Source organism: Simochromis diagramma, unplaced genomic scaffold (genome assembly GCF_900408965.1).
Source record: "Simochromis diagramma unplaced genomic scaffold, fSimDia1.1 OVJJ01000501.1, whole genome shotgun sequence".
NCBI classification, from domain to species: Eukaryota; Metazoa; Chordata; class Actinopteri; order Cichliformes; family Cichlidae; genus Simochromis; species Simochromis diagramma.
In genome coordinates this window covers 1,568,201-1,583,296 of record NW_024387320.1, presented here as the reverse complement: position 1 = coordinate 1,583,296, position 15,096 = coordinate 1,568,201, and the positions used below count along the sequence as shown (strand labels likewise).

Here is a 15,096-nt window from a genome sequence, read left to right as displayed (position 1 = left end):
AGCTGCCACCGCTAAAATACTAGCATTTTAGTTTAATGTAAAGTTATGTAAAGTTTAATGCAAATCTAAAATGATGACAATGATGTTGTCATGCAGCTTTAGCTCAGGTAATAAACAGCACAACCTGCACAAACATTACAGCTACTTTCAGCTACTACCTTCACATACCTGTCTTGAAGAAGTGAGACAAAAAAAACAAAAAAAGAAAACAGTAAGATAAAAAATGAAAGTAAGATAAAGATATCTGTTGGACATTAACAATACCACAGTGTAGGAAACACCTGCATGCTCACCTGTTCAGGTGACTTCCTGAAAGGACTCTGCCAGCATGCCACACCCTGCGTTGTGCTCATTATTTACACTTAGCGAACACAGAATGCAAAGAATCCCGAATGTCACTAAAGATAGAGCTGTGACGCGACTAGACTAACATTTGACATTATGCATGCACTGTGAGAGGCTCAAGGACGCACGCACAAGTATGACCAGGCTTCCTTTCAACTGAAATCAAGTTGTTACAAGAAACTTAAAGTCTTCTGTATTTTCCAAATTGTTGACTGCTCCCAGAGTCCAATATTTACACACCTCCATCTTTCTCCTTTTTTTTTCCTCAGCTCCCGCCATTACTTCCAATATTAGCTTTCCTACTGGTCCTGCATAACAGCCTTCCCAATTCAAACCATCCACAACACATGTTCTCCCTCTGGTCTGCAGACCAGGCCCACCATCCCCTGGGAGGCGACATGTGTGTAATGTCACACTGTGTCATATCATATCGTGGTGACAGAAGCCTCACCGTATCCATCACAGTGATGGAAGTGGCAACGAAAACAGGAGGATGGGAAAGGGGTGTGATACGGTAGTCATTACACAAGCCATTGTCTTCACAGAGAGTGCGGGTGGGTGTCTGTCTCCCAGTCGAGTGCAAGTAGGCAAACACACACACACACACACGCTGACTCACTAGTGGCACATCTGCTGGCGTAGCCTGGGAATGGTGCCATGTGTAGTGGCCAGCTCCGGCAGCAGGACTGGCACTCAGCACTCTGGCCTGCTCTGATCTCCGTCTCACACACTTCACCCTGCACTTCCATCTCTTTCCATCTGCCCTCTGTCTCTGCATCCCTGGCTAAGTGACTGTGCCTTGCTCACACACTCACACAAAACAAACACACACACACACACACACACACACCTTTGTGCTCAATACGAGACAAAGAAAACAGGATAACTGGCAAGAACGTGCCTGTACTTCTATGACAGGAAGTGCAAATTAAGGGGGTTGCTAGTATCAAAACCTGACAGTAAGATTTTTAAAAAGGTATCAAGGTAAAAAGAATCCGACAATATTTCTCACTTATCAAATACAGCACATCTTGGACTTTATAGATGAAACATCAAAGACTGCGCAACTTTTGGATCCCAGATAAGACTTGGAACAATAAATCACACTGAAAACATTTATACGAGAATAAAACTGGTTGTAAAACCCTTCGATGTCCATTTGGATCAAACCAATCAGGTCAAACTGTAGCTGAGATTTCTACTGAAGTATACTCTGTTAGCTGGAGAAAGCAGAAAGACGACCAGAGCTGGAAGTGAGCTTGTGAACATCGATGTGGGTCCAGTTCTTAACCATTATACCTAGAAGCTGGTCACCCTTCTATTAATTCTACTTCATGACTAGCACATCTTAGCATAGTAAGCCATACTAACTCATGATATACCATAATATGAGAGACCTTATTCTGGGCCTAAGGAGTTTAATTCTGGGTTGGATGTCTGAATGATTACGTTCACCAATCTGTCCATTTTTTAAGAAGGTCGTAGCCTTGCAGTCAACCCATGCAGTCACAAGGACGACATGCAAACTCCACAATTAAAATGTACATGTATCCCAGTAGATTTGCTTTCAGCTGTGACATCAAAATACATTGTGTTACACTGCAGAGTACAAAGTGATTGAGGCAAAAGAAAACTCCGGCAAAGAAAAGAGGGAGGAAAAAAAATTAAACTGCCTCTCTTTAAGTCTGCTTGTTAGCTGATGGTGCATCATCCTGCCAATTAACTGCTGGTGGTCTCTCTTTGGGTCTGTTCAGGTCAACTGCATTTCAGATCTAGTCCAATTATCTTAAGGTCCGTTTAAGACTGAGTATGAATTTTTTCAGATCCCCTCTGGATCCCTTTAGGATCAAAATTTTAAACCCATGAAGACCTCCAGTAGAACTGCTAATTAATGCAAGAGCACTCCTGGAATCAGCAGTCACTGCAGCAAATATGAGCAGTAAACAGTAAGGCACATACGCATTTTTCCCCTCTAAATAATGATTTCTCTCATTTCTATCTCAGATATGAATTAACACAGGAATAGCACTCAGTTAGGACAAACTCTGCTGCCCTCTGTGCAGACCCCTTCTTTCCTCCCTTCCCCTGCTCTCTGGTCCGTGACTCCCCTTCCTTCATCCGCACAGTCGCTCCCACACTCGGGCCACATTCCAACCTTGCTCATGCTGGGAGGACGTCTCCCTGTGACTACAAGCATTGTGGGAAATCCCAACGGCCAGGCCTTTCAGCAGCCATGTAGACCACTGAGGTAAAGAGGAAAAGAAATTTGCGTTCCTCACCGGTCAACAAGCTTTTCTTGCAAGCAACTTGTTATTAGTTAAAACGTTTCATTAATCAAACTGCATCAACATTTTTAAAAGAAAATTAAGCAGGAAAGATAACAACACACTATGCAAAACCTCAAGATGTGCTTACCCAAAATATTTTCCATACATTCTTTTCTGTATTTTACAAACCACAGCGCCCACAAGAAACAGGCTTTGCAACCTTTCAAACTACGTAACAAAGCTCAGGCATCTTTACTGACCTGGTATTTCCTAAAGAGAGAAACTACACACAAGCACACGCACACACACAACGAGTATATAATAGATGTTCTATCTTCGTTCTTTTATCGTACAACAAAATTAGCACTCTGGAGAGAATATGAGACAGATTGTGTCCCTGAATTACCCCAGTTTACACTGGTGTGTCATACCCATGGAATTTTAAACACACTGGCTAAGACCTGCCTAATTAAATATACAGTCACGAGCAATATACACGCACATAACTATACTGGTGCACAGACAAATACCAACATGAGGCAGTACTTAGCTGTCTTAATAATGTCGGAGATCCACTGAGAACTCTGCTTCAAGTTTATGGCATGTGCTGTTCCCATGAGTCAGAGCATGCTCGTGTGCATTTCTGTCTGAGCTTCCTTTAGGTCCCTGCATATAACCATGGAATCGCAGCAATAAGTGATATGTAAAGCCATGCAAAAGCCACGCCCCTGGTGAACTAACTTAAAATGAAATCTTCACATTAATGGTGATGCTTCTTAATCCTGATATCAGATGCATGCTGAGCATCCTGCCTGGTTTCTTTTTATGCAATTTATTCACCAATAACCATTTAAGGCGATGTTTTTTAACTGCCAACATAACTCAAGAAAATACATTTTCAGAATGAAGCTTAGAGTTGTTTTGTTCCTCACATTCATGATCTAAAATTGATTAAGAAACAACACATTCAAGTCCTTTGCTCACAACCACAAGCAGGTGGCTCAAATTACTCGACAGCGGGTTAAAAAAAAAAAAAAAATCAAATACAGATGCACTAAAAGAAGTGCATCTTCACTGAAGGGCCCTAATACATGTCAAATCAGCATCTGTATTGGAAGGTCTCTTGAGATTCCCATCTGAAGCGATGAGCTTATAATACAATAAAACCAGTGTGTGTAATTTGTGCCACGTCCAAGACACATGACATTTGTAATTATAGGCAGCAACGTGTGAAAAATCCCCTTTGTCTGCCTCCTATAACAAAGCGCTTACAGTTGCGGTCTAAATATAAAAATAAAAGATTACCTTTAAGTTAGCTGATTTAGATAATTAAGGCGCTAACATCTGATTTTGTCTGCTTGGGAACTACTGTTTATATGCAACAAAACAAAAGCTAATTTTTGCTACTGGTTATAAATGATCTGATTACAATATAAACAGTGGTGACTCTAAATTGAGATTACTCCATTGTGAATAGTCCATGAATCATCTATCTAAAGATCTTGGTGCATTCTAGTTAAAATCAAAGTCTGACTCTTAGTGGGTTAAGAAGGTATGATATGCATCTTCTTGTGCCCAATTACGGCCCAATCTAGGTGACACAGGATGAAAATAGGCAGTTGATTTTTCTCACATAATACATACATTCAAAAAAAACTAAAACTAGCATGTTGACATTTTTCTGGGTGTTTCGTAGCACTTCTGTCTTTCCTGTGTGGTTCATCAATATCAGTACAGAGCGCTGTGCCAGCTGTTGAGTTTTCTCAAAAGTTCAGCTGTGAACAACTGCAGGCATGGCAAAGAAGATGAAGAATGATTTTACCACTTTAGTTTAGGTGGAACTGTGAAATGACCACTAGTCAACCAGTATTATACTGCTTCAACTGCCATTGTGTGTTTGGATTCTTTTCACAGAAAACATAAAGTATCAGGAAAGACTGCAAGCGTGATTGACTGGGTAGCACCGTGTAGTCTGCCATGTTCCTCAATCACGAAAAGGCAGGATTTCATAACTCTATATTCATCTAAACTGACACAGTGACCATTGTGTGGTCTGAACCCTTGTTTATATGCATCACTGTTACCCTCACCCCAAGTGGTGGTACGCGGTACCTACTCAGCTCGACTCATTTTCTACTACAACTGTATATCATCTAAACGTGCGTGGGGTTGTTTTAGCAACACATCCAAATGTCCTGTGATGTCCTTTGTATGTGACACAAACAATACAACAATGAACGACGTCGAGCCGATAGCATATCCGCTCAGTCTATGGCTTTTACTCAGGCCGTGATTTTTGTGCCGCTACTTTTCTCGATGCTGGATTTCAAAAATGACAGTTTTAATTTTTGGGAAGGAGTCACTCTCATGACACCACTGACTGGCCAATCGGTGGCACACAGTCTGCTGAATTTACATTTTCCGATCAACTCCGCTCACTTGGAACCCCAGCCAAGCAAGTACTAAAAGAGTACATGGTACCAGGTGCTATCACTAACAGAAAACCCGAAAAAACGAGTCAATTCGATTCAAATGCAGCCGTGTAAGTACTAGCAGAAGAGGGCTATTTCTTGCACCTCTTAATTTCTGTAACCCAATATACACACAGCCAGGTTATACACAAGTGTACAGCCGTGACAGCCCTTACTGACATTTCAATTATATAAATAAAGGAGCTCAGAGATTCCCAGATTACACAGAGGAAGATTCTCGAGTATCTTGAAAAGATAAGACTTCCTGAAGGGGAAAACTGATTTATTTGCTTGATTCTTCTGGATTCTTCTCCTCTTATACCTGCGCTAATGCAGAGGGCTTTATTCTGAGCAAGCTTTTCAAATGTAGTGACCATAAGACTCAAGTCCAGTATAAACCACAATTTTTCCATCTTCTTCAATACAGATGCATCTTCTTCAATTTTTCCATCTTGAGGCTGGTAGGGGGGCTGGAGCCTCTCCCAGCTGTCATATGGCGAGAAGCAGGTTACACCCTGGACAAATCGCCAGTTAATCACAAGGCTAACAAAGAGAGAGAAACAGACAAACATTTTCACTAATCTTCACTCAAACAGCCAATTTAGAGTCACCAGTTAACCTTACATGTGCGTGTTTGAACTTTGGAAGGAAGCTGGAGAGCCCAGGAAAAGCCTACACAAGCACAGGGAGAACATGCAAACTCCAAACCACCCAGATGCCCGATGGGTTTGAACCCAGGACCTTCCTGCTATGAAGCAGCACAGCTAACCCCTGCACAACTCTGTGATTTTTCACTATAAATTATCTATTGACGTTACTGTTAGAAAACAGTCAAAACTAAGCATTAATGAAAAAGCATCATTCTTCAACTGAGAAGCTTACACTTTGGTAGAGTTGGTATTTTTGCTTAAAAATGGACTTAAATTAATGTTTGCTTTACATCAATATATCAACTTAGTTGCAAAACAATTTCCTGGCAAGCATTATGTAGATTAATCACTTCAGCCATATAAACAACATTTAACTCTATGAAGCTTTGTTTATTTCTCACAAACTAATTTAAAACAGTGCATTTTTTTTTTACAAAGCGCTGAAACTATCACTTATCAGAAGCTCAACTAAAGAGAATAAAGGGCTGGAGCACCAGAATCTTCCTCATATTTACAGTGATCGCTTAGTCAAAGAATACTTACCGATGAAGAGTTACCACAGCAGATGAATAAATTGAGATTTCAAATTAAAACTGAGCTCCCTGAATTGTGTTAAAGTTTAAACAAACACTGTTGGGCATCTTATCGGATCACCAAAGATAAAGAAATGAAACAATAAAAAACTCCCAGTTAGTCAACTTCATCACGATACAATGCTTTCTTCTTGTGGCCACCTTGTTATTCGTAAAAGCCATTTTTCACTCATGAAAACGCTGGACGTTATCCAGGTCATCAGAAAGGGATGTTGTCCAAAGTTGCACTTTCACAGATGTGGCACACAACAGGTTGTAGTCAGAGTCAAACGTTTCTCACTTCTTGAAATACTTTAAGTGTTTTTGATGAGAACGCCGCCTGAATGAAACATGCAGAAAGCAGGACACAGGATGACCACCTGCTAGCTGTGAATTTACCACACCGTTATCTCACAATCAAGACATCACTCTGACTTTGTACTGGGCCAGCTGGCAGATTACAGACTAAGTAATGTCAGCCCCACTGTGAGTAAGTGTGTGAAATCAGTCCTGGTCATATGGTAAGCTAGGCTAACCCAAAAAAAGTGTCAGCCTTGTAGCAGGAAAGGCCCTCTGCTTGGTGGCTCACAGTTGAGGTAAATGCAGTTCACAGAGCTCCCACCCCCCTCCCACAACCACCACCACCCAGGTTCCACCTGAAAGCAGCTCTGTTTGCGAGCGCCCTTTCCCTCGTTGTAGAAGAAGCAGCCTGTCTGTGCCATAACTGTCAATCACAGCGAAAAAAACATGAAAGCAGATTGATTGGTACGTTCTGACTCAGCCAGACACATCCCCGAGGATCTTGTATGGGCAACAATCCCACCACACATCCACACGAGTCCGTGACCTCCTACACTAAAACGATGTGAAAATGCAGCTATTAGAGAAACACATTTATACATTCAGCTGCAGCTGGTAGGAAAGCGGAAAAGACTTATTACTACGGGCTCCATGTTGTGAATTTACATATTTAGGCCTTAACCGTACCCCTTATATTTTATTATTATAGTAATTAATCTTAATATTTCTTATGATGGACCAACTGTGATCAACAGGACGCACACAACCGATGCGCTCGCTTTTGTACAACAGTTTGTAGCAGATTGAGAATTCAGAGATTTTGCAGATTTGAAGTGTGTAATTTTATCCACTGAAAGCACTGATGTCCATGTTTCTACAACAGGATAAAAGTTTTGTATTGTTTTAATACCATCACGTTATTATCCATCCATCAATCTGTGTATCTTCACTCTGTTATTGTCTCCCATTTGTCTTCCATTTTATCCCATTTCACCTCCTATTGTTACTGGTTCTAACTGGCTTCTGCCGTGTAACCCAATTTGCAGCAGGAAGATCATCATTTTCCACTTTCTCTCTCTAAATGCCAATTCCGCTACCTAAACTTCATCACCGATTTCATCAACTGGCTCAATCCGATACAAGCGAACGTTTTTTCCCCCCCCAAATAGCACCTTCTGAACCCACTGATTGCGACTAATTGTTGATTTTAATTACACTGACTCTCGTAGAAGAACTGTGTTCACAATTTCATGCCGAGGATGAGAACCAGTGTTGCTAGAGATTAAAAAAAAAAGTTGCTGTAGGCATAGATACCTATCAAATGCATTAAGTCCATATTTATATCTACTGAAAGAGAGAGAGAGAGAAAATATATCAACTGTCCATTATAATTGCCAGAGGGGTGAACGGGCAATATCAGCAGCAAAATACAAATCAATAGCCAAAGAAGTCAAAAGTTTCTTTTAACCTTCATCCGCTTACACCTACTCTCAGAAACGTCCTGCAGCAGCAAGCTTATTTTAGTGGTTTTGAGCAATCCTCTACAATCTGAGGTGTTAAAAATTGCTTTCTACATCCGTTGAACTAAATAAAAATATCTTCTATGAGTTCAGAATTTTATAATTTCTGCCCATTATACCATCATATTTCTACAGTTCTGGTGGGAACGATGAATATGACTGCGCACCACAGTACTTGACAATCCTGTTTTATAGGAGTTTGGTGATTTTGAAGTGTTTCAATTCCCTTTAAGGGCCACACTGCAGTATATCAAGTACTTAGATTACAGGTCTCTTGCATTGTAGTAGAAATTTAACACTGCTCGACTTTAAAAAAAAAAAAAAAAATACACAAAATCTTACAATGCTAAGTTAAGGGCAGAATAATGTTAGTAATACAAGTTAAACGTCAAACTTTATTTTCCCTTCTCCTTGTGGACATCCTACAACCGTGAGAGCCATTCAAGAAATTAACTGAATTTCTTAATGAACTGTGAATGAATGTCTTTAATGAACTGATCTTTCATTAGTGCACATAAAAAAGGTCATACAGAGATGAAATAAACCTTTAAAGCAGTAGAAAAACACACTGAGTCGGGTATAGTCTAATCCACTATACGACAAGGGAGGGGACCCCCCCCTTTACCCGCCACCCGTTACACAGTCAAAGAGACAAACTGCCTCTCCAACACATCCCTCCACGTCATACACAACACAAGGCTTGTGAGTTTTAATTAGAAAACCCACGAAGCAAACAAATGCACAGAAACATGAGAGTCCAATACTCAGAGGCAAAAATAAATCCTTTGCCGCTTTACATCAATATCCATTTCCCCGCGTCCTTCACCTCGCTGTGGTTTTTGGTTAACACACTTCAGATTAGATAGCAGATAAATAAACAGTGCGCACAGCGTTCTCAGGAAGAGCGCCCTGACCGTGTTGTGTCCTCAACATGTGCAGATCAGAGAGCGAGACCAAACACTGCGCTGATAGTCCAATGCACTGCGGCGGTGAGGTCCTTTTCTCAAGCCGCTACCCCCTGAGCGTCAACAGCAGTCAAACAGGCTGCCTGCTCCGCAATTCAAGGCTCCGTCATCAGAAAGCAGGCACCTCCAAAGATAATGTCAAGAGATAGTGACCGCCGTTGCAAAGTGCCCGCGCCTGACTTGTTATGGTTACATCACAGCAGCGTTAAGCTATCAGTTTATGGCACCAGTGAGTTTTTGACAGCAATTATAGCGTGGAAAAAGCATTAGAGCTGAAAAACATGCGCCTCGTGCTTCTAGCTCTTCTTATTCCAACATATAATGAACACAAAGGCCTTACGGCTACAGATTGTCCAAAATCACCCCTTTGTTTTAGCTTTTTCAGCAACCCCTGTATAACAGAGTCCATGTCATCTACCAGATAGTAAGCAGAAAAATGTAGACTTCAGACACTTTCAAGCATGTGTCATTTTCCATTATTTCTGACAAGCATCGGGCCACTATCTACATTTTAACACAATGAGGATTTTTTTTAAGGACAATTCAGAAACTTAAAACAAACTGTTCACTGTAAATACAGTTAGCCATATCGTAAACAGGGAGTGACTTCAGACACTGGCTTTATAATCCTGCCATTACTTGTTTTACTTACTCCTAAGCAATGAAAACAAGGAGGAAGCCCATTTACAAGCATTCTGTCACCCTAGAGAGGACAAGGGGAGTGTGTGTGTATAAGAAACTGTGTGATAAAGTGTGTAATAAAAGAAGAGAGAGCCAGAGTTGAGTTGGGTTACCTCAGAAGCCCCCCTGCCCTTTCAGCAGGGCCTCATATGGAGAACCAGGCCTTCAGGTCCCCTGGGCACTGATGTCTGCTCTCCACTCGACTTCTCCCAGTCAGCCACAGAGGCTGTGCAGGAACCTGGCCACCTCACGACAACCTACAGCCACAAGTCATTCACACCTGGAACAGAGGGAAGGGACTTTGCTCAACGGGCAAAACACAAACAAGCAAACGGCAAGAAAAAGCACTCAGTAGCCGGTGTTCACAAGTCCAACATGTAGCAAACACATAAACAGTGCAAAGCTGAGGTCATTAGGGGCTACAGTGACAGTGTAGGCTCGCGTTTTTTAACCCAGACACGTATTTATTCTTCAGTTATCGACCTGTGTGCACATAAGGGATTAGGAGAGCGTCTGTGATACTCTTTTAAGAGCTTCCTCACTTCTGTGCACCAAAAAAGCACAGTGGAAAGACAAAAATGCATTTTTTTAAAAATCCTTAACTACACAAAGTCCCAATGAAAAGAAGCAGTGATTCTACAAAAAACAAAAAGATGCATGTGAAACAGCTTCAAGACTATGCAATGATGCACATTAATGGCAGACAGCAGTGTTGCCTAGCAATTGAATTGAAGAGACCCAGCAAGGTCTGCAGTTCAGTTTCAGCAACTGGTATGTATGCTCCAAAACTGTCCTCAGACTCTGAACCTCCCCCTCCTCACTGCTAACTCAGAGGAACTAACAGCATCTGATCTGAGAAAGGACTGCTACAAAGTGCAAAAGCTGCAGACTTCTCTTGAGGAAAAAGGGAGAAAAAAACCAGAAAAAACAAGGGAAAACATTGCATTTAGCAACCTGACGAATGCTTTCAAAATGTTCAGTGAGGCAAAAGAAATCACTTGGTAAGGGAGAACAATATAAGACTTTATTCATCAGCAGTAAATTCCCAGGTGGTGACTGTGTTTTTACTCTGCTTTTATTTCCACACTGTCGGACCTGTGGATTTTTTTTATCCTCCCTGAAGTTAAACAAGATTAGTAAAATGTAAAAGAGTGATCACATTCGTTACCATGTCTAACTCTTTGTTTTCTTTTTCCAAAGGTAGCACAGCACAATGCCACAAGTTACCCACGAACAGGCCTACTCGAGGAAGTCGTCCTTAAAATATACACAAAGCTACACAAACCTAAAACTGCTAAATAAACGTAAAAGCACGCAGCAACTACAGGGATTAGACTCCCCCCTGAAATCTCAGCGCCTCACTGGACAACTCTTGGCGGACAAAGTAATTCCATGGCGCTTGAAACTCCAGGAACTTTTTTTTCTTTTTCCTAAAAGAAGTTGTTCCTGTTTCGCCAGAGAACTGGGGGGGAAGGGAGGACTTCAGCACTCGCATTCATGGAGCCTCGGCCAGCGCAAACAAAGTCTTCCCCGAAGAGGGAGGCAGTGGACGGCGGCTGAGAGCGAGAACAACGACGTCGCCCACAAGCACACAAAAACCCACGCATATATTCATCCCACGGCTTCGTTTGTTAATGAAAGTACTCAGGCCCGCCTTGGACAAACGTTCATTTTCAAGTTCTGCCCGCTCCGTTAACAATGTAACAATTAAATCGCTCGGCAGATGATAGGGCTGGCCGACACAATCAGCAGACGAGGCCTATAATCTCGTTTCGGATTTATAAATCATACCAAACACGTTTAAAATGAAGAAAATACAATACCAACGGTGTGGAGCTCCCGAAGAATGCAAAACATGCATGCTGCATTGTATCCTTTTTTCATTTTCACGAAGCACGGGCGGTCCTCCAGTATAATGGGGTAAAAACCAATATTTCTCCGCGGGTTTTACACCATGCCGAAAACATCGTGAATAATCCGCTTTTGTTGCGCTGGAAAAATCGGCATTTACGGTTCAAAGGGTGCTCACTGTCTGCCAGGCCAGACGCTACGTGGGTTTTGCTAGCCAGCCTTCGGGGACAGAGGCAGAGAAGAACGGATACCAAGTGAGATGTCCCCGGGAGGAGGACCCGCGTGTGCCCGTTGCCAGGAGGCGAGCCGTGGTAGCGATACTTTCCAGCTAGATGTGAAAAGGGGAACACTCACCTGGAATGCTATCTTAATTTCCCCTTTTTCCTGAGCGACGAATTTACACCGCACAATTATCAAATCACAACATTTTCACGGTAACATTACAAAATAGGAATATGTCTCCCCCCCATTCGCCGGAGCTTTCCAGTGGTCCTACTCCATTACATCCCAGTCAAGATTTCCTGTCGTCGCTTCCCACCACCCCCCCGTTACTGCGAGATGGTTTAGTCGAATTCTAAGTAGCAATTCTAGGTCAGGTCTGTGTGCCAGTGAGAATGTTACTGTCGGACAGCCGAGAGAGACCACTGTCCATCTCCATGTGATATGGCAAACACTACAGAAGACATCTGAAAATAGAGAAGAAGGAAAAACACACTAAACTGTTTACGTGGGATTGTTTTGCCGAGTAAACTCCTATAAAAGTAGTTACCTCGAACTTCCCTATATGAAAGAGCGTAGGCGTAGTTACGGAAGAGGATTAGGGCCACTGGAAAAAAATAAACGGGCACGTCTTTTTTTTCTTTTCGTACAATCCTGAGAAAAAAGTCAGAATTCTGACTTTAATCCCCCAAATCTGAGAAAAAAAAGTCTGAATTCTGATTCTGAGATTAAAATCAGAATTCGGAGGGGAAAAAAGTCGGAGTTCTGGAAAACACAAAAAAAGACGTGTCCGCTTTTCCCCCAGTGGCCCTAATTCTCTTCCATACGCGGTAGATAAGCATCAAACTTTTGAAACTTTTTCACAGCACATTCTTTCTGTTTTCGTTTTATTCAAAGTTGATACACCCCTTCTACAAAAGACACATGGTGTCAGCAGCTGAAACGGTTAATCGAATCTATATAAAATCAATCAGCAGCTATTTTGTCTAGACATCTTTGGGGGGGGGGAGTACAAGTTAACAAGAGCTTGTTGCCTCTGTCCTATGTGAACAGAAGAACTTAAGGCTTTAGGAATTTCGTAGCTTTGTGTTTCTGTCTCTGATATGCTTGAGGAGGATTGTCAAACATAAGGCCCGGGGGCCAGAATCGGCCGGGAAAGACTGCAATTTAATCCAGTGGATGATTTTGGAAATTGTGGGGGAGGGCATGCGTTTTAGACTCTTAACTGTATTTTAATAGGTTTTACAGCTTTTGGTAATGATAAAGACTTTCCCCATCACCATTCATATTACACCAAAGTAATGAAGTAATTATTATGCAAATAAATGACCGAAACAGTTTTGCTTTTTCACTAGCTACTAAGGAAATTTGAGGTTTTTACAGTGGGCCCATAGTTAAAAAGAGAGCGAGAGAGAAGGGGGAGAGAGAAAGTCTGATGATTAACAAAACCTTTTCACTTTATAATTACAGGACCGTCTGGGCAATGAGCTGCCAGGACTATTTCTACAATTTTACATATTTATTTCTTATCATTTAAGCCCAAAGAGTTGTGCTAACAGATCTTTTTGTTTACCACAGCAGCACTTCTTTATCATATAAGAAAAACTGAGACATACTGTTAAAATTTCACCATTTTTCTAATTATATTACAATATCTGAGAGATCAAAGTGGACTGTAAGTGGAGCCAATTTCCCCAGACATCACTGGTCTAGATCATCTATTTACCTTGATGAAGTTTAGTATTACATTTGTTAAAAAAATAAAAAAAATCTTGTTTTATGAATGGGTGCATTTATATTAAACAGCTGTATTTATATTATACTGAGAAACTCAGGGTTTTTTTTAAATCAACATAGTGAAGCCTTTTAGTTCACAAATACCAACAACATGGATCTTAAACTTCCAATTATGCATGGATCTTTTCTTTGACTGCATCCTGTTGGGGAAATGTATTTGAACATCCATACAATTTGCAGCAGATGCATGGACATATAATATCTTTTAATACCACAGTGTTAAACTCGGTGGTTTTAGAAAACTAATAGTCCAGCACTCCATTAGAGGCACTTGTCACATGGTTGGATAGTTTCACAGACCTTCCCCATCTATACCTTTCCAGCGCTGAAACTGGAGGGTGGGGGCAGTGTCTGATCATTTTTGTAAGTTTCCTAAAATGTGAAAGTTAGCAGGGTTTCAGTTTCATGTAAAGATACACCCATCCTGCCCTATTAACACACGCACATGAACATCCGGGTTCATGTGTGGATATACACATATACATACACATATACCTGTATAATTGTGCAGTATTAGTTTCAGGTTTACAGTGCTGTGCAAAAGTTTTGTATTGCCCCTCATTTATAGAGCTTTTACCCACCAAGGAGCCAGATTTTTTTTAAATTTTCAAATGTGGTCTTGAGCAATAGTTCTCCAGGCTTTCTGAAGGTCTTTTTTTTTTTGGGACATTGGCTTTCCTTCCGCACCCATTTTTAGAACCCAAATTGTATCTTTAGGCACTTTGTTACTAGAAGCCTGTTGCATAAAATAAGTACATACATTTGTACATAATTTGTTCCCATTTCTTTAGCACAAAATAGGCATATTATTTTTGGCATCAAGAAGGTGATTCCCAGAGAGTTATTAGTTGAAAACTTGGCATATATCAGCATGGCATTCAGTGTGTCCTTAAAAAATCTGAGTAAACTGGAAAAATGGAAGACGACAGAAGAAGCAGCAGACATACAAAATAATATCCAAGAAAAATTACAGCAGATGAACAGTATCTGAAAGTCATGTCCTTAAGAAACAGGAAAAATCCAGTACTGTCTCAGGACCTGAAAGATGCAGTCTCAGCCGAAGGGTGGCTGTTGAGAAGCCATTCTTAAGGAAAAGGATCAAGTATGCCAAATTACACAAGAACTGGACTGAAAACCAGTAGCATCAGGTCCTATGGAGTGATGACTCCAAATCTGAAAAATGTGTTTCTAATTGGGTTTCCTTACAGAGGAGGCCAGAAGAGATACAAGAAGGTGGTTACTGTATATGTGTATAGTGCATATATCTATTTACCAAAAGGCTTTGTGGGGGTGTTGATTTGTAAGTCTTAAAACACCTTTAATTTCTTTGTAGTCAATATTTAAAGTCACTATTTAGTTTGACAGCATTTAATCTTCAACACATAATCATTGTCAGTGTTTTTCTCTCCCGGTATGATTTTACTGCATTGACAGTATGCTTGGGATCATTGTCATGCT

At 41.1% G+C, this 15,096-nt stretch overlaps 1 protein-coding gene across 3 annotated transcripts in view; it reads right to left on the bottom strand.

Annotated features, from left to right (window-relative positions):
• bcl9 (BCL9 transcription coactivator) overlaps window positions 1–12,312 on the bottom strand; it is a 28,624-nt gene extending 16,312 nt beyond the window's left edge. The window contains exons 1-2 of one of the 3 annotated variants that reach the window (XM_040005395.1): window positions 11,977–12,312; window positions 9,885–10,051 (exon numbers count right to left, since the gene is read on the bottom strand). The gene's annotated coding sequence lies outside the window, so the exon portion shown is untranslated. Of the gene's footprint in view, window positions 1–9,884; window positions 10,052–10,939; window positions 11,573–11,594; window positions 11,952–11,976 lie in introns of those variants that run through there. The other 2 variants (XM_040005394.1, XM_040005396.1) reach the window with 2 other exon arrangements.
• Between the last annotated feature and the right edge of the window lie 2,784 nt (window positions 12,313–15,096).